The sequence below is a fragment of the Phyllostomus discolor genome, chromosome 1 (assembly GCF_004126475.2).
Source record: "Phyllostomus discolor isolate MPI-MPIP mPhyDis1 chromosome 1, mPhyDis1.pri.v3, whole genome shotgun sequence".
In the NCBI taxonomy this organism is placed as follows: domain Eukaryota; kingdom Metazoa; phylum Chordata; class Mammalia; order Chiroptera; family Phyllostomidae; genus Phyllostomus; species Phyllostomus discolor.
Genome location: NC_040903.2, coordinates 207,737,362 through 207,765,232, shown reverse-complemented (window position 1 = coordinate 207,765,232; position 27,871 = coordinate 207,737,362). Strand labels below are relative to the sequence as shown.

At 50.2% G+C, this 27,871-nt stretch overlaps 1 protein-coding gene across 9 annotated transcripts in view; it reads left to right on the top strand.

Moving 5' to 3' along the window:
• FOXN3 (forkhead box N3) overlaps positions 1-27,871 on the top strand; it is a 362,322-nt gene that overhangs the window by 217,108 nt on the left and 117,343 nt on the right. The window lies entirely within an intron of this gene.

Here is a 27,871-nt window from a genome sequence, read left to right as displayed (position 1 = left end):
GCCAGTCTTTGTGCGGGGGATTCATTGTGAGTTTTTCAAATGGGTTCCCTGCTCACTCGTGCCCGGTGGGGGCACTTGCATGACTCCGGTAAGGTCAGAGGCCCTGCGACAGATGCCCTGAGTTCCCGATTAAGGAGTGAACCAGAAGTCTGACGGGTTGAAACAGATGTCTTGCCCTGAAGCTTCGTAAGAAAAATACCACCTCTAGAAAGACCCATCAACTTCAGGGGGCTTCTTTCCATAGGCCCTGTGAGTCGGGGTGTCTTTTACCAGTATCTTTCTGCCCAACTACAGAATTACTGTATGAACTCATTGGGCCAAGTGACCTGTTGCTTCCACCTGAGGCTGTAGGTAAGTTTGCTGTCCAGTTTAAACCTGTGACACCCATCCCTTCTGGGTCCTGTGGGCTCCAGCCGTAGTCATACACGGGTCACATAACAACGGGAGAGAAATACTCAGAGCAGCCTTCTCTCTTTCTCCAAGAAACAGCCTATTTGTTGACATTTCAGCTGTGGTCCTGCAGGTGAATCTCGCCTTCTCCAGAAAAGCATCATGCAATCTTTCACTGTGCCATAGAGTGCTTTCCTGAATCACCTGGGGGGCGCCAGGCAGCTGCTGCCTGGCACTGTGGTCCCGTGTGATCACGTGCTCGTTCTCTTACAAGATGGTGATCGTCCACACCCGTGATGGGATGTAATCACCCAGGAAGACCCTGTGGGTGGCCCAGGTCCGACTGTGTGCGCATGCATGCATGCTAGGTACATGGTACATCCTGGTGGAATGAATGGGTGGATCCGGTATCAGACACTGAGAAGCTCTCAATAAATAGTTGCAGCATTGGGCCGAATCGTGAGCGCTTGCAGATTTCACAGCTCCCTGGCCGTTCTACTGAATGCCGGGCACTGCGGGTCAGAAAATGAGACAGAGCTGTGTGCACACACTCAGGAGTGTAAGTGCTTGCTGGTTAGCTCGAGTGCCGTGGCGCTTTTAGCTGTTTTATAGCGCTGGGTCTTTTTTTTTCTTTTCTTTTTTTTTTAAAGCAGTGTTTACTATTTCTGGCCATTATGTACACACTAACATAAAAATTTAATTAGACCCTTTCTTTTCAATTAATTATTACAGCCCTGTTTGTTTGCTCTCTCTCGACAGAGCCTACATTATGGGAACAGGAGAGATCAATTTTCTGTCACAAAATTCATTACTTTTGACCACACTCCGGTGTGTTTGTGAGTGTGCGCCCCACTCTGGGAGGCTTCCCGGGAGGGCAGAGGATTGTGGGTCGGGAAACGGGCGAGTATTCAAGGGGCCTAAGAGGGAACAGCCTTTGGAGCTGAGCGGAGGTTCGGTTTGCTCGCTGTCCTTCTCAGAGCAGTGCGTGAAGCAGAGATAAAAATCTGTGCAACTCCTGGAGATTAACAGTGTTCACATGCCTTACTCATTCCTCATTGTTTAATCTTTTTTTTTAAGATTTTATTTATTTATTTTTAGGGAGGGAAGGGAGGGAGAAAGAGAGAGAGAGAGAAACATCAATGTGTGGTTGCTGGGGGTCGTGGCCTATAACCCAGGCATGTGCCCTGACTGGGAATCGAACCTGCGACACTTTGGTTCGCAGCCCGTGCTCAATCCACTGAGCTACGCCAGCCAGGGCTGTTTAATCTTCTTTTAAGTATCTAGAGTTGCACTTAGGTATAGAATCACATAGGGTTCCGGTATAGGAGAGGTCCCTTCCTTCCATAGGCCCCATAAAAGGAGGGGGCTGTCCCAGGAAGGCAGGTACCTGCAGTCCTGTCTCTTTACCTCCAGGGCCCACGTGGTGCCCGGTGCATGGTAGGTTCTCTGTAAGTATTTGTTGAGTGAGAATCTATGACATAAATAGCTTGTTTTGTTTTTATCAATTTATCAGTGTTTTCTGGATCAAAGGCTCTCTGTGACCACGTCTCTAAGTCTCCATGAATAACACCTTGGATGGGGGTGCCTTCCAGTGCTGGGAGATACTCGCACACCCATCTTCGAGAGCTGCAGCTATGCTGTCAAGGGCAGGGGGCTGGCCTGGTTCCCAAGAGGCACAGGGATGCCCAGTGCAGCTCACATAGCCCCTAGGGACAGGGCATGAGCTTTGGGAGTCACACACCTGGCACAAAGCCACCTGCCACTAGCTCTGTGACATCGGGGCAAGTAGCAAAACCTCTTCTGTTGTCTGTTCACTGATCTTGTAAATCTGCACAAGTCACCCCGACCATCCAGAGTAGGTGGATGGACGTATTAAACACAGTAGCAGGTGATGTCCTGGATACTGACCTATGTATGCTTTAAATGTATGCATTCACAATTCCTTTACCTTTAGTGGTGTGTTGCTTTCATGGATATGGTGGTTCTTCACTTTCTTTGGAACCAAGTGGTTTGCCTCTTACTCTTGCATGACGTGGGAAGGATGGGAGGAGGGGTCCCAGTAACTTCGGTTCACTGGTGCTTTAAGGAACCTTTGGTATCGTGCAGAGCTGGCAGCTAAAGCATCAGTGCAGGAAGGCTGCGTGCTGGTGCATGTGTGTGTGGGGGGGGGCAAGCACGGGAGAGCTCCAGGAGCAGTACTGTCCGGTGGAACTCTGTGACAGTGGAAAATGCTCAATATCTGGCTGTCCAGGGCACGGCCACTCCCACGTGTGGCTACAGAGCACTTGAGATGCAGTCAGTCTGACTGAGGAGCTGAAGTTGAAGTCCATTTGATTTTAATTCGAGTGTACGCGGCTAGCGCTTGAGACAGCACGGCTCTGAGGCCCGGTGAAGAAGGCTCCAGGGCTGTCTCTGGCTGCATTTCCAGGGAGCTGGGAGAAGTACAGAATCTCAGACGGCACCCCGACCTGCTGGATCAGAACCTGCTTGTGAACGAGACCCCCAGGTGGTTCGCGTGCACATGGCCATTCAGAAACCCTGGGCTGGCTGGCGGTCGCGCTGTTCGGTGTTCCCCGTGGGCTCCGTGCAGCTGGGGGGCCGGTGCAGGGTGGAACCTCAGAGCCCAGGCTCCTGACGGTCGCGGCAGCCCGCACAGCCAGCTGTGGTTTTCGGGGGCTGTGCACGCGGGCCTCTGCACCCCTGTCCTGCAGACAGCCGAGAAAAAGTTCCCTAGCTTTCAGCTCAGGATTAAATGCTATTTTGTTTCTTCCTCCTCCCAAATTCTTTAAACTCTCTATTCCCAAGTTTTCTCCCCAAAAGGTTGCTCTCCGTTTATCCTCCCACTGTATAGCCCCACTATCAGCTTGTTTTCACTTTCCTACTCGTTTGCCTTAAACCGGTAAAGATGAGAGAGTGCACGCGTGTGCACACACACACACCTTTTAGACACACACTTTTGAACCAAGTCGGCATGTTCAGTTTGTGGTTATCTTAATGCTTTCACTCTGGCTAGTAATAAATATTTCAAAAGGGTAAATGGCATTTTCTCTTCGAGTGAAACTGGAGAACTATCTCCCACCTCACTGAAAGTATTAATACTCGCTCTTCTGTGATGGGGCTTCTTTAACCAACGGGAACACAAACAAACCTTCCCCAAGTTCTTTCACCTCGGGCAGTCAGATCCCGGTGGCTAATGGGGGTGTGGCTCGGGGCTTGTTGATGGTTAGCCCGAGCTGGGGATTTGCTTCTGTGTGTATTTTCATGGAGACTTTTCATCTTGTCCCCTTGTAAGTCGTGAATGGCTCACGGACATCGTGTGATAATGTCGTCTCTGTACCAGATGTCGTCTATGTGATGATGTCAGTAGGAGGCTGTAGACTCTGAGGTCTGCATCTGTAGGTCTTCCAAGGGCCCCGTGAGGAAACTGAGGCAGCAGGAGAAAAGACACTACAGCAGGGTCTGTGCCCCTGTCATGCGTGCGCCCCTGAAACCAGCTCCCGGTCACAGTGCCCATCAGTGATGGAGCCCAGATTTCACCGCTGGCAGTTCAGTCCCAGGGTACACGCGTGTGTGCACGCCTCAGCACTGTGCGCCTGCCTCTGTGCTCTGCCGGGGACGGGCTCACCCCATAGCCGTGGTGCTCCCTCCTCCCGATTGTCACCGCCACAGCTTCAGGTCCTCTCGTCCTTCAGGTCCTTTCTGAGATGGCGCCTTCCGCGGCTGCTCCATCAAGGCTAGTGCACAGGCACACGTGTGTGCTCACCACCCCTACACACACATGCACTGGTGTCCTTCTCTGTTCCCGGTGCTCTGCTTTAATTTTCCTGTTAGCCCTCAGTATCACCTGCATCCTACATTTTTTTAAAAAAAGAGTTTATTTGTTTTTAGAGAGAGGGGAAGGGAGGGAGAAAGAGAGGGCGAGAAATGTCAATGTGCGAGAGAAACATTGATCAGTGGCCTCTCCAATGCGCCCCGACTGGGGACTGGACTCTTGACCCAGGCATGTGCCCTGACTGGGAATTGAACCGGTGACCTTTCACTTTGCAGGGGCGACGCCCAACCCACGGAGCCACACCAGTCGGGGTGCATCTTACATCTTTATTTGTATGTCCCTTGAGAGCAGAGACTTGGTGGTGTTCACTGCTGTATCTCCCAGGTCTAGTGCACTGCCCAGCCCGTAATAGCACTAGATAAATATTTTTGGCTAAACCAAGGAATGAATGAGTGAATGAGTGAGTGAGTGACTCTGGCCTGGATAGGGCTGTCACCTCCCACTCGGTCTGTGCTTTGCATCTTTCCCGGTGTGCCCCCCACGACCGCCCGAGTGATCCCGCTGTGACCCCTCTGGCTTCTGCCTGCCCCAGCAGCTCCTTCTAGAGGCTTCCTTGTTTTCCTGGCTTAGTCCCCTTCTCCTCTTTCTGATTTCCTTTATTCCTTTGGCCACGCCTCACCACACTTCTTTTCTCTGTCCTTCCCTCCGCAACCCTGCGGGCCCAGGCCCTGTGTTCGCCTATGGTCCACAGGTCGTCCCTCTGGCTTTCACACATCACAGCCATCTCGGGCGACTGGGAGTCTCATGAGGGCAGGAGCCATCTCCGTCTCGCTCCCCTTCACCCACCCACCCCGCCCCCACCTTCAGGCTCAGCGCCCGGCCAGAGTGGGCTCTTCATACCTTTGTGTGTTGGAGGCTGAATGAGGCCACGCAGTTCTACGGGGAGATCCACACAGAATTTGCTGGAAGCAAGTCTCACTCCTCTAGAATTAAGTGTTTCTTTGGCACCACGAGGTCTTACTGTTCAAACTGTGAGATTTAAAGACAAAATGCTTCCTGCTAATTATTAGCAGTTGCCCTGCAAGAACAGAGCCGCTATGGGGCCCTGAACCCTGGCACGCTGCCCCCCCGTCCCCCGGGGAGTGAAAGTGGAGGCAGCCGCGGCCCTGGCACCCGATAGCCCTCAGATTACCCAAAGAGGATTGCAGTCTTGGGGCCAAAGGAGTAGGGAGTGGGTAAAAGGATTTGAAATGAGATTAAAGGACCTAAGAGCGCCTTGCTTTTTGTCTAGGAAACGCTGCGCCGGGTTTCTTCAAGGCAGCGAGGCAATCGCGTTTCGGGCCTGGAGCGGTGGATCAGAGTCCCGGGGCTCCTCAGACACTTACAGACTTGTTGGTCCGCAGCTATGCTTACTAGGCTCCTTGTTTTAAAAAAGGGGCGGGGGGAGAAGGACAAAGATGGACACAAGTTCTCTGAACAAATATGGTTGAACACACAATCTGTTAAGAGCATATAAAGACAGCCTCCCCTTAAAGATCACCGTGCGTGGTCCGTGCCCACCGGAGCCCAAGTCTAGAAAGGGAACGGACCGTGTGATCAGAATGCAGCTGCTGTATTTTGACCCCTGGACAGAAGGGTCATTTCTCCGCCCCCCTGGACCCCAGCTCCCTCCACGTGAGATCATTCATAAACGCGCTGCCAGTTTGGTTGGGGCTGAGTTAGAATCAAGCTGGGGTTCTCGCTACCATTTGTAGCGGGTTTTATAGCCGTCATAACAATTCTCTTAATGCGTTCAAGTCTTTTTCACTTGTGATGCTTCCTGGAGGTCTATTTCGTTTGGCTCTTGGCCCGGGTGCCTCTTATAACCCTAAATCTTCGTTAGCGTCCTCTTCCTCACACTGTTGGCCTCCCTGCCTCCTCTGAAATTTTTATTGATGTGATGTGGCTTTTTGCCAATGGGAGAGGGGGCTTTCCTGTTCCTGTCCCTCTGAGTGTGACCAGGGAGGCACCAGGGATCCGTCCCACTGCTGACAATACCCGACGCCGCCCCTGCTACGCCGCAGGGGATTCGCTGACTCACAGAGGTGTGCGAGAGAAGACCACGTGGTCTGAAACTCACCCCTAAGGCTGTCAGGTTGGTCCCACCCCCAGCAAGGGGAGCAGTTGTAGGTGATTCCGAAGAGAACATTGGAGAGGTTCTTTCTACCACGGGACCCCAAGGTAACACGAATTTCGGGAAGCCCGGGGACCCTGGTGACAAAATATACTGCCAGACCTCGTGTTTGAACTCCCTTTGTTAACAGTGTATGCTGGGCCTATGGGACTGTATCCGGCCACGTTTCCGTTAGAATATTCTGAATGAAGGTGGTGTGTTGGAGGACATCCCGTTCGGCCTTTCCGTGTCTGGTTTGTAATTATGTGGATGTAAAACGTGTGTGCTCTCTCGAGGGGCCGCAGAAAGTGGTTGTCCTGAATAAGTCCCTGGTAGAAGCGTCTGACGTGCCCCCTTAACAGTGAAATCATCTCTATCTTCCCGTTCCCCCGACACCTGCCAGTGTGTTTTATTTGAGGATGAGGGCTAGCAGCATATCAGTTAATTAAAGTTTTAATTGTGTTTGATTGTACAGCAGACCTACTGCTTATTTACTTTAATAATGAAATGCAAAGTGTCACCCGTCTCCAGCTCACTGTCTGGCCGGACAGCCAGGAGGGCGGAAGCAGTCCCCAGACCTGCTAGTCCCGCCCCGCCTGGTGGTCTGCATTTGCTGTTCGGTTTTGGTGTTATTTTCGTAGCTGAGGACGGTGCTGATTTAGGCTTTGTTATCTGAACGTAATTCACGAACTGCTCTAAAGCCTAACATTTGAGTACTTATGTGTTGGATATGAAATATCACCTGTACTTGCCCTAATGTGCGGAAAAGACTTAGCAGAGCAGGGCATGAGACCTGTTCTCCTTAGAAACTCCTGCTTGCAAGCCTGGCCCTTGGCTCGTAGTATCTGGAGACTTGGGTTGTGGAAGGTTTCCCACCATTCTCAGAACTGAGAGCAAGAATGGTTCACTCTGTGTGGAAACATGGGGATCTGCAGGAGGGTGCCCCTCAGCAGTGCCCCCAGGAACAGTCTTGGGCATTGACTCTCGGATGCCCCTCCCTCGTAGACAACATGTCGCTTACTTGTCACAACCCGTTGCTGGGGGAGTGAAGCATGTCTTGTGTGACTGCACCTGAGCACAGGGGGACCCTTGGAAGCTCGCGCCGGCTCCTGTCCCAGCCTCGCCCCATGCGTGCTGATTGCACGCCGCATCCTTTTGCCGAAATCCATGATCGCCATGCATGTGTTGATGCTGTCTGCTGAGTCCTGAGAGTGCTAGTGAATCCCCCATCTGGGGATCTCAGCACACCTTCCAAACCTGTTCTGTCTCTCATACCTTCTTCCTTTTTATTGAATTTATTGAGGTGACACTGGTTCACAGAATGATACAGATTCAGGCGCACAATTCTGCAGCACATCATCTGGCCACCACTCCAGCCCAGTCTTCGTCCATTACCGCCAAAGTTTTCTATCTTGGCAGGTCTTTCCCTTGAACTCTGTATCTATAGTCTGACATCTTGGAATTGTTTTTGATTCTCCCCTGGATTCTGCCATCAGATTCTGTTGATTCCCCATGGAAGTGTCTTCGATCCAGCCTTCCTACAGCCCTTGCCACTGGCCTCGTCTGGGCGCTCACCACCTCGGCTTCCCCATCTTGTTTTCCTACCTCGATCCTCCACACCAGCCTGGCTTTCTGCCACCTTCCTCCAAAACCTAGGTTGAGTTGCTGTTACCGATGAAATAAAACCAAACACAGATGCCCCAGGAAGGCCTCCCGGGGCCCTGGCTGAGCCTCACCTGGCTGCGACGAGCCAGAGGGGTTGGGTCTGTGTGGTCGGCGCCACACCCACCTGCTCTGCCACAGGCAAGTTGTAACCTCTCCCTAGTCAGTGCCCTTATCTGTTTCTGAGGATAAAAATAATACCGCCTCTTAGGAGTGAGTCAAAGATTAAATGAGTTCATGTTTAAAATCCTTAGAACCGTGCATGACACAGAAAAGGTGTTCGTTCAGTAACTGTTAGCTGTGCTTATTTTTATGATTATCTCTTGGTATTCTCCTATTCTCCCCTCTGGGCTGTGAGCCACCCCCGGTTAGTGTATCTGGCTATGGCTCTTTAATAGTCAGTTGCTGGATGGGTGGGTGGATGGATGGATGGATGAGAAAGGGAGGGGGGGGAAGGAGAGTTGGTTAAGACATGGTTTGTACTCTCAAGAAGCTTATTAGGAGTCCAAAGCTCAAGGCAACCAGCTAAAGAGGTTCAGGTGAGGTGCTTTGCTGGGCAAGGAGAAACTCTTCCTTCCTCCTGCTGTTAAAAAATTGCACCTGGACTACAAAACAAACATCACCCAGAACTGTCAGAAAGTTGACCTGTATGGAAGTCCAACAAGCAAGGATTTGAGGAAACCACATTCATCCAGATGGGTAGGAGGGGCGGAGATGTGAAGAGAGGTGGAGAAGTGGAGAGAGGCACGGAGCCACAGAGTCACAGAAGTGACATGGAGAGGCAGTGGAACAGGTAGTCCCCATGTTCACGTGTGGTGGATAAAAATGGGAAGGGATACCTCGGGAGCAAGGGATTCCAGCCCCAAACCAGACCACCCAGCTGCCCAGGGTTCCAGTGCCAGGAAGATGAATCCCCATGACTTATGGCTATAACAACTTTTGGGGGTTGGGGTAGTGGAAGAAACTGCTGGGCTATCATGTACTCCTCTCTTAAAGGGACCACACAGAGTTAAGACTTACACAGACCCACCCACTCTGGAACTCGGCACCAGGGCAACAGCTAAAAGGGCACAGGTGGCATCCAGGGAGAAAGTGAAGTAACTAGAAACAGGGTGAGTGCTGGGAGACAGTTTCCTCCTGGGCAACCTCCAGAAACCAGGCAGCAGCATTGTCTCCTCTTCTGGACCTCTGCTGACACAGAGCCACAAGGTGGCAAAACAGGTGGTCATGTCCTGGTGGTCACCTAAGGCTCCTCCCCACACAATTTACAGGTCCACTCTTCTACAGTAGACCACACTACTAAGACATGGAGTCAAAGCAGCTCTACCTAATACACACAAACAAACACAGGGAGACTGCCAAATTGAGGAGACAAAGAAATATGGCCCAATTGAGAGGACAGAACAAAACCCCAGAAAAAGAATGAAATGAAATGGAGATAACCAACCTAGCATGGTGCTTGAGTTCAAAACACTGGTTATCAAAGAACTCATTGAGTATGGCAACAGCATAAAACAGACCCAGGCAGAAATGAAGGTTACATTAAATGAAATTTAAAAAAATATATTTACAGGGAACCAACAGTGGAAGTGATGAAACTGGAAATCAAATCAACAATTGGGAACAGAAGGAAGAAAAATGAATTCAATCAGATCAGCAAGAAGAAAAAATAATTCAGAAAAGTGAGGATAGACTGAGAAGGCTCTGGGACATCTCCGGATGCACCAACATCCAAATCACAGGGGTGCCAGAAGGAGAAGAGCAAGAGTAGGAAACTGAAGACTTATTTGAAAAAATAATGAAAGAAAACTTCCCCAATTTGGTGAAGGAAATAGATATACAAGTCCAGGAAGCACAGAGAGTCCCAAAAAAGTTGGGCCCAAAGAGAACCACACCAAGACACATCATAGTTAAAATGCCAAAGGTTAAAGATAAAGAAAGAATCTTAAAAGCAGCAAGAGAAAAGCAGAGTTACTGACAAAGGAGTTCCCATAAGACTGTCCGCTGATTTCTCAAAAGAAATGTTGCAGGCAAGAAAGGACTGGCAAGAAGTATTCGAAGTGATGAAAAACAAGGACCTACAGTGTAGATTACTCCTACCCAGCAAAGCTACCATTGAGAATGGAAGGGCAGATAAAGTGCTTCCCAGATAAGGTAAAGCTAAAGGAGTTCATCATCACCAAGCCTTTATTATATCAAATGTTAAAATGACTTATTTAAGAAAAAGAAGAAGACCAAAATTATGAACAGTAAAATTGCAACACATTCACAGCTGTTAACAACTGAATCTTAAAAAACAAACCAAATAACCACAACAGGAACAGAATCGTGGATATGGAAATCACTTGGAGGGTTATCAGCTGGGATAGGGAAGAGGGAGAATGGGGGAAGAGGTGCAAGGATTACAAGGCATATTTGGTAGGTACAAAATAGACGGGGGAGGTTAAGAATAGCATAGGAAATGTGAAGTCAAAGAACTTACACGCACGACCCATGGACATGAACTAGGGGGGTGGATTGCTGCAGGGAATGGGGGTATTGGGTGGAGGGGGGCAAAGGGGAAAAATTGGGACAACTGTAATAGCATAATCAATAAAATATATTTTTTAAAACAGAAGTTTGTTAGTTGGGGGGTATAAGGTACACTGATAGATGAACAGGACAAGGGGAACCTGGGTCAGTTTGTGTGTGCCCTGTAAGAGAGTCAGAGAAGGGAGGGGCCTGTGTGGGGCGGGGCAGAAGGCAAACCAGAGGGTCAAGCCAAGTTACCAAACTCATGCTTCGCTGCCGTCTCAGGCCCCACAGAGACAGAGAAGTATTGGGATTTGGTGTGCTTCTAAGAAACAGTGATAAAAGTGAAGTCTTCCTACGGGACCCTTAGACTTTACTCCTGCAGAAGCTCGTCTTTCTCTGGGGTGACATTTTGATCTACTTAACGGGGTGCGCTCCCTTCCAAGGGTACAATCACTGTATAATGATTCCCGAATGCTTCTCACCAGGGCGTCTGGATTTCCTCCCGTCTCTCTGAGGCAGAAGGAACTCTCAGGGGCAGGGAAATTGGTCACTGCCAGAGCTGCCCCCCAGGTCCCCAGCCCCTAGAGCGTGTCTGGGGGAGCGGGCTGGCTTTTACCAGGGCTTGCACAACTGGTTGGTAGGTGGAGGGGGGTCGTGAGTCAGGGGCTATTGGGCGGAATGCAGCTGTCCCATGTGGAGCCGATACTTTTGTCCCGTGAGCTACCTGGGGAGCTGCTGGAGGCCAGATTGCAGAACATGGTACCTGAAATTGCTGTTCTGCTTCACTTTTTGTGCAGTGGGCACCATCTAAGTCACCACGGGATGTTACGTCTTGGCAGCTATGTCACAGCCTCGGGATCACGGTTTATTGCGTGGGTTCTGTTGAGTAGAGTTTCATATCATTTAGCTTCTGCTGCATAACAAGTGCCCCCAAGCTCAGTGGCTTACAGGAAGAATTATTTCTTTACCCATCATTCTGTGTGTTGGTAGTTTGGGTGGGACTCCGCTTGGGTGGCTCGCCTCTGTTGATGGCTGTGTTGTCTGGGCTCGCTGTGTCTTTGGACCTCAGCTGAGAGGGCTGGGACAGTTCTCTCCATGGGGTCTCATGTTCTGTAGGAAACTGTTCCAAGCTTATTCACATGGTGGCGGAAGGGTTCCCGGCAACAAGAGAAAACAGGCCCCATTTCACAAAGCTCTTTTCCAGTTTCTGCTTCTGTCATCTTCCCTCATGTCCCGTGGGCCCCAGCAGGCCATGCGGCCAAGCCAGAGTCATTGTTGGCAGGGCCCAGCTGAGGGTGTGGATGCAGGGACACGTGTTGTTGTCGGCTGCTAACTGCAGCCATCTACAGCAAGGAGTTGTCTAGGGGCTCGCCAGAAATTAAATCATTAAAGTTGTCAGCTCTCTTTGCCTTTCTCCGTCAGACAGTCACCTGGGATGGGTATAGTCAGTGGTTTAGACACCCTGTCCCTCTGTCCGCATGGGGATCCTCTTATCATTACTTCACTCTATGACCAGCAACTCTGCAAAGGCTTAAGCCATCTGGCTCCCAGATTGGTGGGCACGCCTCGCCCCGGAGGACCTGCCAGGAGAGTGTGGCTGGATCAGCACAAGCCTGATGTTAATGCTACAGAAGGAACTCCAAGCTGATCTCCAGTGAAGCCAACGCCAATCGTTTTGACAAAATGACATCTGAAATCCCCGCAGTAGTTGTTCTCAGCCTGCCCCGACCTGGGCGATGGCCTCCCTCCGTCCTGGAGCATCTGGAGGAAACGTCATCAGCTGTCCTTTGGACACCTGACAGTGCCTGAACGACACGGATGGCAGCAGAGCCATGATGAGGGACAGTTTGGGGATGGTGTGGGACGCTGGACACACAGATTCTTTCGTTGGCTTTGCTGCTAGGCGACTGCGATCTTTGGTCGTTGGGCTAATGGAAGGGTACACTGAGCAACTGGATTGCTTTTGTCCCAGTCTAATAATCTGACTGTAAAATGTGTATCTTTTTAGGGTTATGCTGATATATTAGAGGTTAATATTTAGCAAATATTATCAAAAGATTGCCTCGTGACGCACCAAGGAAACGAGAATCGAGGGAATGGTCTTGAGATCAGATGCTGTTTTCCTGCAGAGCTGGAATGAGGAGGGGAGGGGAGAGGAAGGGTGGATGGTCTTCGGGGCCTAGAAATGAGGCTGGGTCCTGAGCAGTGAAAGACACAGTCACCTCTCTCCTCATTTGGCTGAGCCAGGCGAGGTACATGTAGGGCCAATCTGGCATGGAGAACTCCCATCAGGGCTATGAGGAGGCTTCCGAGGCGTGCTTCTCGGGTAGTGACTTCTGCTGCAAACAGGGGAGAAGACTTCCCTGGAGCAAGGGTGGTTTTCCATTGTTCTCATCTGAGATTATGATAGTGTCTCTGGTTGAGTAAGTCCAAGGGTTAGGTTTACTGCCCTTCTTAATGGGAACTGTCAAGGTTCTAAGTTGGCTGATTTCAGTATCTTTGAGTGTGAAAGATGTCTGAGCGACCACATGTGTGTGTGCTCATGGGCACATGTGCACACATAGCCTGGTGTGGAAACCCAGTGGAGCTCCTCGCCAGCCCGTCCGCCTCTCATCTGTCCCGGCTCGGTTATGGCCTCAGCGCGGGAGCCAGGAACTGAGCTCATCCTGGCCAGCGTCGTGTCTCCAGGGCTGTGCGTGTTTCCGGGCACATTGTTAAGCGCGGAAGAACGTTCACTGAATGAATGACTCAAGAAAAGCTGGAAGGGGATTTTTGTTCAAAGCATCTTTACATGGTAATTTTTACAGAATTAACCCTGGATGTTGTCATCAGTCCCAGAACAATGGCTGTTGATGCCTTTTAAGCTCTTTTGGTGGCAGTGAGATGAGAAATGAAAGGAAGCCGGCAAAACAAGCGGCCAGAGTTAAATTTATCCACAATTAAAAACAAACACACACACAAACTGCTAAAAACCCCCAACACTTTATTTATTTAAAAGACTTTATTTATTTACTTATTTATTTAGAGAGGGGGAAGGGAAGGAGAAAGAGAGGCAGAGAAACATCACTGTGTGGTTGCCTCTTGCACGTCCTTTACTGGGGACCTGGCCCGCAACCCAGGCATGTGCCCTGACTGGGAATCTAACCGGCGACCCTTTGGTTTGCAGCCCGCACTCAATCCACTGAGCTACACTAGTCAGGGCCCAACACTTTATTTAGAGTACCAGCCATTAGTAGTAGAAAAGTACACTATTTTTACAGTGTATTTCTGTTTTTCCAGGATTAAAATAACTTCATTGTATATTTCAGATTATTAAGTAAATACATACTTACATACAGTGGTTAAACAACATACCAATATAAAAAATTCATAAAAATGCCCTTATTTCCAGGCTGTTAACGTTTATGGAAAAAAGTTTAAATAGTGTTAAAAAAAACACATACTGTAGAATTTACCACCTTAGCAATTTTTAAGGTGTAGGCTCCAGTGACATTGAACACATTCACGTTGTTCCCCACCCCCACCCCGACCCTGAGTACCACCCTCTACTTTCTGTCTGTATGAATTTGACTGCTCTAGGTAACCCATAGAAGTAGGATCACACAGTGTTTGTGTGTGTGTGGGCTTATTTCACTTAGCATAATGTCTTCAAGTGTGATCCAGGTTGTCAGAATTTCCTCTGCATGATATACTCCACTTTATATGTAAAGAGAAATATGTATCTGTGTAGATACAGATATAGATGATATATATAGATATAGATACAGATAGATATAGATGTCTCCATTGTTTATCACGAACCACCGGGGTTGTTTCTGCCTCTGGGCCATTGTGAACAATGCTGCTGTGGAAGTGGATGTTGAACCCCCTTTAACCTACCCCTTTCCGCACTCAGTCTTTATTTATAAAAAGGATCCTACTCTGTGCTGCTCCATAACGTGCATTTTTACTTAACATTCAGCCAGGTACATCTTCTCTGGTCAATTAATATTGACCTCGGTGCTCTTTTGTATGATGTTCCTACTGTATGTGCCCTGGTACGGATTTATCTGTGTGTGGTTGGGCATTTAGGTGGTGTTTCATCTCTCGTGACTGTAACTGTGCTGTGGTAAACATGCTGAGGCTCACACCGTTGTCCCCTTGCTTCGTCGTAATCATCACAGCTGTTAGGGCTGATGTCGGGCTGGGAAGGCGCCAAGCCTGAGACGGGGATGATGGGTCTGAGTGATTTACTTGGGAGGTGTTCTCGGGAGAGGAGGGTCCGAGAGGAGGGCTGGGGAAGGGCCGAGCAAAGAAGTCCTGCAGTCCAGCCCTTTGCCTTATTGGAGCAAATCACGCTGACGGGGTTGCCCCCTTGGGTCGGGGGGCCTGTTAGCCACTACAGGCTCTGTGACTTCACCGGCCTCTCGGGCCCTCATTCAAGGGCGGTTCTGGAGAAGGTGCTGGCTGTGAGCCCAGGGTGGGGTGGCACAGCCCCTGGTTGGAGGCTGTGGGTGGGATGTCACCACCAGTGATGATCACACACTGGGGTGCCTTCTTTATGCCTGCAATGAAGCTTGGTGCGATACTGAATTTAATGTATTTTAACAGTCCCGTAGTCCAGGTGCTTGCATACTTCCAGTTAACAGGTGAAGAACCCAAATTGAGCGAAGCTTGTGTGGGGTGGTTGAGACTGGAAGGCAGACTCTGGGCTCTTTATTGGGAAGCTCAGAATCTAACAATGAACTCCTAGAATCGAAATACCTGAGCCAAAGGTAGAGACATTTTAGATGCATCCAAGATTCTCTTCCCACCCCTACCAGGTGCACTGATTTATATTCCTGCTAACATGTTGATTGCCATCCCTGGGTCTTGTCTGTCTCTTAGACATCTGGCAGTCCAACTGGGAGACTTTTCACCTTGATTTCCTTTTCTTCTTTCATTTTCACTGAGATCAGCACTGTCCCTCATGTTTATTGGCCAGCTGGATTTTTCTTTCTCAAGGCCAAGTTTTTGGTCAAGGCCTCTTGCACTGTTTGGATGGTCCCTTTGCACTAGCGTTCGTCTCTTCCACATCTCCCCCGGGGGCTGGGACACAGCGTTTGTAGTGCCCTTGTTCCATACTAATGCCTCGTGCTACTCTGGGCTTTCACTGAGTTCTCGGTCTAGTCTGATGCTAGGACCACTACTCTTTTAAATACTCTAAAGCTTATTTTAAAAGATATAAACTTGTAGGGTTTCTTTTTGGTCAGCTAGATGCTAACTGAAGGTTGCCAAGTCTAGGACGTTTATAGGCCGTCTTGCCTCGCAGGAACAGGTAAGTCTCTTCATCAGCAGGTGATAGTGGTGTGTACGATGCTGGGTGCTGGTAGCCACTTTTCTTCAGTGAGGAAGCCCCACTTCTCTCTCCAGCCCTGCCTGTGACAGTTCCATTTGCATGGCAGACGCTTTCTTTAAAGGTAGTGGCAGAGGAAGCCTTGAGGTTAGTCTCCATTTGAGTTGTCCAATCTATCAGTTAGTACTCTATTTGCAGTTGAGTAAATGTGACTCACAGTGGCTAAGGGACAAATGAAAATCTGTTTTGCTTTATCTAACTAGAAAGTCCAAGAGGAGGTGTAACTTCAGGCAACACTTACTCCATGGCTCAAACAAAGTCATCATTCTCTGTCTCTCCCTATATCTGTTGGCTCCAGGCTTAGGCAAGCTTTTGCCTCGTGGAGGCAAGATGGCTGCCCAATCGAGCATGAATCCTTGAAGGTCAAGTCCGGTGGTAAGAGAGAGGACCTCCTACCCCCAAATTTGAGCCTCACTGCCACTGGGCTAAAGACTAGCAACTGTGACAGAGAACAGTTGACTTAGGCCAACCTTGCCCTTGGGGAGGGCTGGCAGCCAAAGGAATTTGGGGAGCTGTTACAAGAAGAAGAGGGCGTGGCTGGTGGCTGGCCAGGAACACCAGTGGACACCCACCACACCCACACTGGTGGAATGGGCCTTCGTGACGTTTTATTTTCACAATACAAAGCTCAGAAAGGGCAGTGTTTGTAGAGAACAGGGCTTGCCGTGGTCTGGTTACTGGAGGACGAGGGAATCCCCCTTTCAAGTAATTCTGCGGACCATTTGGAGAGCCCGGGGACATCGAGGTCATCGGTGACCTTCGGCAGAGGCCAGTGGGATTCTCATCCTTTTAATGAGCCTGCCATTTTAGTATTAAACCGAATGATTCCTTAGCACACTGCTAAATCATGTATGGACCAATGAAAAACTACCAAGAAAAAGTTTAAAAGACTTTAAATGAAAATGAGAATATACCCTATCAAAACTGGTGGGGTGCAGAAGCAGTGCTTCAAGAGAAAAATTAGATCATCGGATGCAGATACTAGGGGGAAAAACAGTCTAAATCAATAATCTAAGTTTCTAACATAGGAAACTAGACAAAGAAGAGCAACTTAAATCTAAAGTAAGCAGAAGAAAATAAATAAGAATTAAAGCAAAAATCAATGTCATTGAAAACAGGACATTAGTGGAGAAAAATCAGTGAAACCAAAAGCTGGTTCTTTGAAAAGATCAATAAAATTGATAAGCCTCTAGCTAGGCTAGCTAGGCTGACTAAGCTAAGAAGAGGACGCAAATTAGTAACATCGCAAAGGAAAGGGAGGCTATCACCACAGATCCCACGGACACTAAATGGAGAGTGAAAGAATACTGTGAACAGCTCTGTGCCCACAGAGTTGATAACCTGATGAAGTGGTTCAATTCCCTGACAGTTACAATTGCTAAAGCTCCTACATGGAGAAATAGACCATCTGAACAGGCCTATATCTATTAAAGAAATTGAATCAATTAATAACCTTTCAAAACAGAAAGCACCAGGCCCATATGGGCTCACTGGTGGATTCTACCAAATAATTAAGGAAGAAATTATATCAATTTTGTATAATCTCTTATAGACAGTAGTTCTTGACTCATTCTGCATCCACCAGTACCCTAATACCAAAAACAGACACAGGCATTACAAGAAAAGAGAACTGCAGGCCAGCATCACTCATGAACATAGATGCAGAAATTCTCAACAAAATATTGGCACGCCAAATCTAAAAAAATGTATAAAAAATAGTAATACACTGTGATCCAGTGGAAATTATCTCAGGAATACAAGGATGCTTCAGCATTTGAAAATCAGTATAATCCATCTCATCAACGGGCTTAAGAAAAAATACAAGTATGTGTGTGTAAGCACACACACATGGTATGTAGACTATCATAAGAAATAAGAAGGCTTTTGTAGTACTACTGGAAACCCCATTCTCATCCATGGCACCCCAGTGCAGGCTTTAAGGGCACTAGCACCTGGTACTGGGGACACGCCAGGCTCTTCTGCTCCCCCTCCAGCTACCTCTCAGCTTCAGCCAGCCCTTGAAGTCCAGTGACGCCCCGGCGACCTCCTGGCCTCCTCCTGGTGGCTTCTGCTTCTGTGACCACTTCCCTAGAGTATCATTCCTGTCCTGATGACTCGGAAGGGCTCAGCTGGGCCAAGTAGGTTAAAGGCCCCCAGAAACTGGTGACTTGTGGTCTGGCCCAGTCAGCTGTGGACATTGGTGTGGGCTCGGGTGGAGTGTGTGGCCAGCAGCACCAGCAGGCCACGGATCATCAGGCATCCAAGGCTACCCCGGGTACTGGCCATCACCGAACGCTGCTTTTCCCACTTCTGCCTGAAGACGCTCGGGTTGTTTCCCGGGGAGACTGTGGGCCAGCGGTGGAGAGCCATGTCGCCTGTCTAGAGGCGATTCAGAAGATTGCGGGTCGTTTTAGGAGAGGTAATTCTAGCCAGGAGGATCTGGGAGATAAATACATTTTTGATGTCAATCGCTCTTCATGCTTTTCTTCCAAAATTGCCACAGTCTGAAATACTGAAAGAACTTGAAGATCTGTTCTCTGTCTCAGGGCAGGTGCGGCGTGTCTCCAAGTTACTCATATCGGCTACATTTGGGCTTTCATTAGTGGAGATGGCTTTAGGATTGGCTGTCCGTGATCCTGGAGAGCCTGAAAAAATGGCACCCGCAGGTGGGCTTGGGAAGGATGGTGAGATGGTGAGGACCATAGTTACACACACACACACACACACACACACAAAGTGAACCTTAGAACACGCAAACCACGTGTCTCTGCTGTATAAACAGAGGTGCAGGCGGCAGGGAGCTCCGGAGCAAACACCTTGCTGCTGGGTAAATGGAGAGCCCTGGGGCGAGGATGGCAAAGGCAGAGGCTCGTGGCCATTGCAGACGTCAGCGATCTTGCGTCCGGACTTTCATCGCGGGATCAGCACTGTCCTAAGAAAGTCCATGGCCGTACAGCATGACCCGGAGGGCCGGCTTATTTCCACACAGAAGTATAATTGATTCCACATTCCTCTCAGACCTGAAAACAATACGCGTGTTTGTTTTTAATAATGAAATTACTTCGGTTCAGAAAATGGTGTAGATCGACAGTGTCTGATGAGGAACTCGGATTGTTCTGCTAGTAACCCAAGAGAGGAGAAGCAATCCAAGAGAAACATTTTCAAGAGAATTGGTGTGTGTGTGTGGAGGGGTAAGGGAAGGAAGGTTTGGTTGGCTGAAATCAGAAAGACTCCAAGTAATGGCGGTTCAATTTAATACTAATTAAATTAGCTTTCCCCCGGACTGTGTTCTGGAAGTTTCACTAGTGCGTTCACCAAGCAGCCCAGACTCAAGGCCATTCATTCGGTGGGAAATGGCTTCTTTGCTTTGTTTTGGTCATTTTTAAAGTTAATCCAAAATCAATTTCTTTTTCAAGAACGAAAACGTCACCGGTCTCTGTTCCATGCCGGAGATCTGCAGACTTTTTGTCAAGGGCCAAATACTAAATATTTAGCCTGAAATAGACATATCCACAAACAAAGGAGCACTTTGTGTCCTAATACAATTTTATTTATACACACTGGAATTGGATTTTATATAAATTACTTTATATCATTTTTACATGTCATGAAATATTAGCCTTCTTTTGACTATTTTATGTCAAATGACTTAAAAATGTAAAAGTCATTCTTACCTCTGGGCAGTATGTTTGGCCAACCCCCGCGGAGTTCTTCGCCCGACTCTGTCTTTTGGGAGGGAATATTCCTGCCCTTTGTGTTATGAGAGGGGGCCAACGCCAGTGTGCATCCCCGTGTGTCCCCTGCTCTTCCAGCCCCCCCGCTGGGGGATGGAGAACTTGGGTTGTTCAGGCCTCGGCCCCCCCAGCACCACCGCAGCCCTGGTGGGAAGGGAGGCCGGCCTCAGGGACGCTGAAAAAACCGGGGACTCTTCCTGCACCTGGAGAATTCCGAGCGGCTCTCGACACAGAGGCAACTGGGAGTGCAGACAAGGGCAGAAACTTGAGAGCCAGGCTGTGGAGCTTCGGTCCAGGTATCTCTGGGAGAGCTGCGAGGGTGGCCAGTCCGGCACTTCTTCGCAAATAATAGACATTTTACTAAAAGCCCTAGGTGCGCCTGGCTGGCTTAGCTCAGTGGATTGAAGTGTCGCAGGTTCGATTCCCAGTCAGGGTACAAGCCTGGGTTGCAGGCCATGACCCCGAGCAACTGCACATTGATGTTTCTCTCTCTCTCTCTCTTTCTCCCTCCCTTCCCTCTCTAAAAAATAAATAAATAAAATCTTAAAAAAAAAAAAAAAGCCCTAGGTGCCTCTGATGCTTCCTTTCCTCCTTCCTCTAGAGGAGTAGGCAAAAGGCTTCTGCAAAATGTAAGCACATGGTTCTTGTTTAGTACAATATTTAGGGAATTACAAAAGTTGCAGAAACACCCCGTTTTCCTCAAATGACCCACATAACGTGTGACAGTGGAACAAGGACAGATACGCATTGCGTTTGGTTAAATCAGTCTAATAGGAATCATTCTTATTAGGGTGCCCTCCCAAAACCCTTCGTAAATATGAAGCTTTAAATATTTGTCCCATTTTGTAATTAGTCTAGATTCAGCGGTGGCTGGCTCTTCCTGGTTTGGGAGGACGCGCGCTTGACGGTTGCCAGGCAACAGCTAATCACCATATTAGCTGCCAGCAAGCTGTTGGCAGTCACTGTAAATTCTTTTGTCTTGTTAACAAAAAAAAAAATCAGTGTTAAAGATGCTGCGGTATATAAAGCCTGTCCTGTTATTCAAATATATGTAACTCAGGCGATAAGTTCCCACACTAATGTGACCTCGTTGTGCCGCTACAATGTGGACAGGATGGAGAGGACCTGTTCGTCTTGTGCGTGAGCCACACGCAGTCCGCTGTTGGCAGCTCGCTGAGCGGGACAGTGATGTCATGGAGGTATTGTTTTTCTCGAGGTCCACAAAAAAGAAGCTGAAGTTTTTGTTAAGTTATGGGCTGTGAAATGTCCGAGGGCTCACAGCAGAACAGTCCCAAGTGCGGACTCTGGTTGGTGAGCTGGGGCCACCATCATCGATCGATCTGTGTGTCCGGCTCCTAAGGGCCCGAGGGCGCTCCCGGGGCGTGCGGTCCTTCGGTCCTGCTGCAGCCCAGCCCTCATCCCTCTCCACCTCCCGCTCCGCCAAGCCTGGTGCAAGGTGTTTAGGACAAAACCTCATGAAACTCATTTTCACCTCGTAAGCAAACATGGTGTCAGTCATCCTTTGGTTGCACAGAATGAAGAAGGAAGAAAAACCACTGTGTTTTGTTTTGTTTTGTTTTGTTTTTCGATCAGTCCATTTTTTAAAAATGTGAAACTACCCTGCAGCCCAGCCTTGACCCCAGACCATCGTCAGCACCCGCAGGGACGTGTCTGCAGAGGGCATTGTTGGCTGGCTGTGAGGGGGTCGTCCCCTTCGTCAGGCACTTTGGCACACATTTGTCCCTTCACTCTCAGACCTTGTACACAAGATAGACACAGCAGGTCTCTCGGGCCAGAAGGGGAGGGGCTGGAGGGAAAGCCCCAGGTCCCTGTCTTTCAAGCCCGTGATTCCTCAGTTCAGGTCTGGTCTTCAGAAGACATCCACAGAGGAGGCCCGTTTGCCCGGTAAACCAGTAGAAGGCATCGAGGGAGCAGCCAAGATGTTGAGTGTATTTCATTCTTCATTGCCTCGAGTTCTAAAAACAACTCTTGGACGTCTTTTAACGAGTTAGAAAAGCACCCCGTGTTTCGAAGCCCCCTGTTCTCCGTTACCATTTTCTTTGCCCCTCCGCCGCCCCGACCCCAGCAGAGCAGAAGCCCCTCTCCCCTGCCTCCCCCACAGCTGTGCTCGCTGTCAGGCTCCCCGTCAAGCGGGACAGTTTGGGTTTCCCTGCCGGCCTCACTGTTCTTCCCGGGGCTCCAGCTCAGCAGAGAGTGCTGTCACCAGAGGCTGCAAAACCATTTCTGCCCCTTTGCCGTGTTCTTCTCCGCCCTGCCCCCCGCCACTTTTTTTTTTTTTTTTTTTTTGTACTACGAGCTGAACTCCTTGAGCATCATGTAAACACGTTTGAGTGTGTTAACAGCTGCCTCCCTTTTCAAGTTGAACAGGCTCAGAACTAAAAGGGGAACTGCTTTCAGGTTCTGCTCAAGTTTGCATGTGACAGCATCAAAGCTATTTTTAGTGGAGTGATCACCGGCAAGAAGCTGAAAACTGCCGCTTTCAACTATAAACAGTGGAAAGAAAGGATCATTTATGCACTGCTGCAGCTCTCGAGTCCATTTATGCGGGAGACAAAGGGGTGTGTAAATCTCTTCTTCAAAGTCACGCAGGCATCTCGTGCCTGCGCAGAGCCCCACCGGCTCTGCAGAGAGGAGTAATGTTAATTTAGCGCTTGGTTGCCCGGGCTCCGGGTTAAGCTCGATGCACTGATAATAGTGACTCACAGGACTGTCCTTTGGGTGTCCATCCTGAAAAGAAGGGAATGTACAGGTGCTCCGAAACATCCAGGAAACTTTTATTTCCTGTAGATCACAGGACTCGGGAGACAACAGGAAACGAGAGGTGGGTTACATAAACGCCGCGGTGCCGTGGAAACAGCATGAGTCACTACGCGCTGCAGGACACTCGTGACTCTACCTTGCAGCATTAAGTGTTCTTAGCTGCAAAATGAGGATCCCGATACCAGCTCTTGTTACTTTTATAAGATGAGGGGTTTTTTTTCCCCCCAGCAGACCTTTGTTGAATGCCTGTTCTGTAGACTTTCTTTAATGGGACAGCCGTGGCCCTCAAGGGGCACAGTGTAGCCACCTAATCAATGTGTTACATGTAAATCCAGTGCAGTGTGAGGCATACAGAGGAAAGGCCGGGCCTGCTCTGGGCACTGAGAGAGGTGGGAAGAAGACAGAAATGCTCGAGAGTGTGCAAAGAGGGGAACGGAGGGACGCATGGTTGAAACTGGGGCGGCTGAGTGAGTGAAGACCGAAGGAGGTGGCGGTCTGCTGTGTCCAGGGGTCCGTGAACAACTTGAGATTGCCGGAGCCAAATGAACAAACAAACAGACAGACAAACAAAAAACAAGACGGGATGGCAGGACGTGAAGCTGGAGCCCGCTGCGGCGTTGCTTAGCGCTAAGGGACTTGGAAGCGCACAGGCCGCAGGGAGCCAGGGAGCGGCTTTGAACTCGGGAGTGCCTGGGCTGCCCAGAGCGCGGCGGAGCTCCTGAAAGCCGGCGCGTGTCCAGATGGGAAGCGGTCACGGTTTAGTGCGAGCGCTGTAAGTCGGCCCTACGCCTGAAGTCCGTCCCCGGGAAAGGCTAAGGCCAGGACAGCGGTCTCAGCACTGGAAGGTGCGGAACTCCGTGGGGTGCTTCCTGTGAAGGGGGGCGGCTGGAAGGAGCAGGGGTAGCTGGGAAGACCTTTTCAAGCCCCATTCAGTCAATGCCGAGCTCTGCAGGCCAGTGTGGGGGCGACTCATGTCCTGCAGGAGCTCGCGGCCCACTTGCCCCACCGAGGAAGGAGCGAGCCCTGGCCTGGAGGGGAAGTGCGTGCTGTGTGCGGTCAGCGCACACACGAAGGTGAGCAGAGTGGCCGAGGCACCAGGAGGTACCCTCTCTGTGTGGGAGTCAAGTTCCCCTAAAGGTTTCAGGAAGCGAAGGTTTTCCTGAATATGCTCAAAGCGTCAATGACTGGAAACTCTTCTTCTTCTTTTTTTTTTTTTTTAAGATTTTACTTATTTATTTTTAGAGAGGGAAGGGAGGGAGAAAGAGACAGAGAGAGAGAGAGAGAGAAACATCAATGTGTGGTTGCTGGGAGTCATGGCCTGCAACCCAGGCATGTGCCTTGACTGGGAATCGAACCTGCGACACTTTGGTTCGCAGCCTGAGCTCAATCCACTGAGCACAGCAGCCAGGTGGAAACTCTTCTATGCCATTGAAATTCAAGGAAGGGGGACCTGCAGAACAACAAAAGCCACACACAGCTATACTGTTTATACCCAGGAAGAAATGTTCTAAAAAGTCACCACGTAGTTCCAAACTTGCACGCGCCTCAGATCAGTAACAGCGGCCCAGAAGTAGCATTACTGTATTGAAATGACGTTCTCTTTGAATGTAATCCTGTCCAAGAAGTTGAGCAACATCATTTGCTTCCTTTTCCTTTAAGGAGAGGAATGAATGTTTCCGTAAGTTTTCTGGGAGAATCCCATGGGTGTAAGGTTTTAGAGAGTCGGCTCCTGGCCCTGGCCTGCATGACGTGGGGCAAGCACCAGCACGCTTGAGTTTCCCGACCATTTTTTCTTTGCCTTTTCCGAGCAGGGCTCAGGGTGCATGTGGGGTGGTTTGAGAAGAGGAGAAAGTCTCAAGTGAGCAGTGACTTGGTCCAAGTGGTGGGGAGGTGGCGGAGGAGGGGGTAGGGGAGAGCCTGTGAGGGTAGGGCCAGCTCTTCATGCTCACTCAGAAGCATCGGGACCAAGACATAGTAGAGGTGCTGGTGCCAATCACAGTATTTGTTGCCTTGGCAGACGTAAGTGATTACTTTTTGGAAATGGAAAATTGCTTTTTTGACACTTCAAAGCCAGCCATAAATAGATGCAGTAAACCGCAGGGAAAATGTCTCATAAAAAAATAAACTCCTGTGCCGTTACGTACAGCTTCAGCCTGGATTTGGTACCCTCGGTATGAAATCTGGACAGCGGTGTCTGGCTCCGTATCATCATATTTCCCAAATCAGCATGTTTCCCTCCTTTGTGCCGGGGTGGGGGATGGGACGGACTCTCCCAAAGAGAAAAGGAATCGTCAAGTCAAGTCTCAGCTCCCCCGCAGACAGGTCACTGTCCTGTCTGTGCCTGGCTTTTAGCTCCCGGGATGTTCCAGTATTGAACTCGTCAGAACATGGATTAAATGTTTACATCTCCTGATCTCGGGCAGCCGGGAAGATAAGTAGGTTGTCGTAACCCGTTGACTGTGTTGCTGAGGGTTTTCTCTGAAAGCCCTATTAGTTCAACAAAGTAATCAGAGCTAACATTCTGCGCATTATCTGTATCGGGCAGCGCGTGGCTGTCGGTTGCGGCCCGAAAATGATGTGTCGTCTTGGGGTGCAGTGAGGAACGTGGCCGCTGCCGCCCTGCTTCTCGGTGATGGGAGATGGTGCAGGGATTTATCAAACCTGCTGCTGAGATCAAGGAGAAATGGTATTTTCACTCCAGAGGTGTTTCCTCCTGAAGCAGTGGATTTTTAGATAAAGCTTTCCCCCTGTCACTTGTCTCTGGCGACACTGGCACTGTCTGAAGGGCCCAAGAGGTCCCACATGTTAGGCGGAAGCCCTTTCCCACCATTTTCAAGGTCTCTGCAAAACCACTGCCAAGGGAAGGCAAGCAAGAAGTCTAGGGCCCCCCCACCCCGGCAGGGCCAGAGGGGAAGGCCTCAGCGCTGTCCCTGTGCCACCTTCGGCCACCCTGTCTCAGAGACTCGCCGTCCCGAGCGGAGCTGCTCCCTGAAGGGGCTTGGTGTCTGTATTCGCAGAGCGGTGACGCTGAGACAGAGGAATTCCGTGGCAAAGTCTCCGGGTCCGGTCTCTCCGGGACTGCCCCTGAGAGTGTGCGGAGGGGCTGCTCCGTGGGCCGTGCCGGCAGCCCGTGTTCACCGAGCACTTACCCGGGGACCGGGCCCTGTGCCGAGCACCCAGCAAAGTGGTGACGCCTTTGGGGCTGGAGACCAGGGGTGTTGAAGCCCACACATCGACGGCAGCACTGTCGGGCCTCCAAGAGGGGACAGATGAGGGTCACTTCGGGGGGTAGGCCTCATGGAAGAGGAAAGGTTGTTGATGAGTCCTGCCCAACAGGAGGGTCCTTGTCCAGCAGGCGCAGCGTCGTGCTCAGTGTCACTCACAGCGCAGTAACTGGGAGACCCGAGGAGAGCTGCGTGTCATCCTGTGTCCAGCCCCGTGTCCGTTATTCAGTCTGTCTGTCTATCCGTACCCCATCCCCTTGGAGGACAGGACAGTTTCGTCACTGCCGTGCCCCCGCAGCTTGTCCCGGGAAAGGACGAGCGAGAGAGGAGGAGGTGGGCAAACTCCGCTCCCTGCTTCCAGAGCCTTGGGGCGGAGGGGCAGAGCCTCAGGAAGGGTGTGGCCCACTGTACGGGAATGCCTGTTCATGTGTTTACTTATTGTTTACTTTAAAATTGTCGAAGAGCACTCAGAGCATACATTTGTCCCCTTAACCATTATCAATGCACAGGTCGCCATGGCATTGAGCACCTCACACTGCCGTGCCGCCCCAGTGCTGTCTCCAGGACTTCTTGCATCTCGCACCACTAGGACTGCCTTGGCCGGGACGCAGCTCCCCGCCCTCCCCTCTCCCAGTCCCCGGTAGCCACCTTCTACTGCTGTCTGTCACGGATTTGACCGCTCTGGGTCCCTCACAGAAGTGTCAAGATACAGTCTGTGTCCTTTTGTGACTGGCGTATTTCACTAAGCATAAGCAAACCCCAGGGTTCACCCACACTGTACCACGTGTCAGAGTTTCCTTCTTCTGTGGCTGACGGGGGAAGACGTGAATGACATTCCACTGTGTGGGCATGGCATAGCGGGCAGTTAGACAGCCTGGAGCGGAGCAAGCCAGGTCGCCAGGCGGACAGCCCCAGGTGCCCAGTAACAGGCAGCGCTGGGAAAACGAGTGCTGTAAGGCGGGACCTGGCCCCCACGGTGACCTTTCCTCCCCTGGCATGTGGTCCGGACCTTCCCCTGACCTTCCCAGTCCTGGCTTGTCGCTGGCCGTGGGGGAGACCCCTTCAGAGAAGGAACAAGGGGCCTGACAACAGCCTCACGGGACTCGCCACTGAACCAACCGCTCCTGTGAGCACTGAGCCCGCAGCAAATAATCCTTGGCCGTCTTTCTCCCAAGCTCCAAGGACCCTTCTGTTGCCTCTGTAGCTCCTTTCCTGGGCTCCCGCCGCCCAGCTGGCGCACTTCAGCCACTGTGACTTTCTGAATAAACCTTCCACTTGTATTTGAGTTCTTGGCTCTGAATTCTTCCTTAGCCAAACTGCAGGACGGAGGGTCCAGCTTTGTCCATAACTTCTGGTGTGGATCGCCGCTGAGATAGACCACATCTTCTTTGCCTGTCCACCCTCCATCGAGGGACTGGCTCCTGGTGGCTCCCACTTTCGCTCGCCTCTTGTGCCTCACGCTGCGATGGACATGGGTGGACACCCACCCCTGCCTTCGTGCTCTCAGTTCTTTTGCATGTACACCCACCCAGAAGAGGAACTACTGGATCACACGGGAATTCTACGTATAATGTTTTGAGGAACCACCACACTGTTCTCCGTAGCGACGGCACCACTGTAAGGGGATGTGTCAGTGACTTCACTCTTCGTGTATGAGTCTTTCCTCTCTGAGCTCTACAGTTGCAGTTCTTCTCCCTTCTGCTTCCGTTTATGTCCTTTGAGCCAGACCAGTTCCAGGGCCTCAAGTCGGCTGGGTGGGCCACATGGGCCCAACCAGCCCAGATTCCTGAGCTGCCCCCTGCTCTCTCCCAGCCGCCTCCGGACGAGCTGACTCCGTCCCAGGCAGGTGTTCCCTGGGAAGCCCCAGGCTGCTCCGGAGATTCCCCCGGAACCAGACCGGCCCTAGACGCGGAGCTCTCGGAACAGCTGCTCCGGCTTTCCGTTGATTCCACCATTTTAATTGTGATTAGTAGGTTCATTTGCATCTAAAAGGAGCAGTCTTCTTATCAGCACCATTGAGTTGGGAGCCAGTGTGCTCCATTTACACAGAGTGGCCCATTTTAATCGGACCCATTAAGCAGTAAAAGTAAATGTGGGTGTTTTACAAATGCAAATATATCATGCAAATAATGTACTGTATGCTGAATGATGCCTTGGTTTTCATATGTAAAATTAGAAACTGTGTAGCACAAAGATAATGATAAACACCTTTGCATCTGTTCTGAAGATGCAGCGTGAGCTGTGTGCATCTAAAAATTGTAGCAGAGG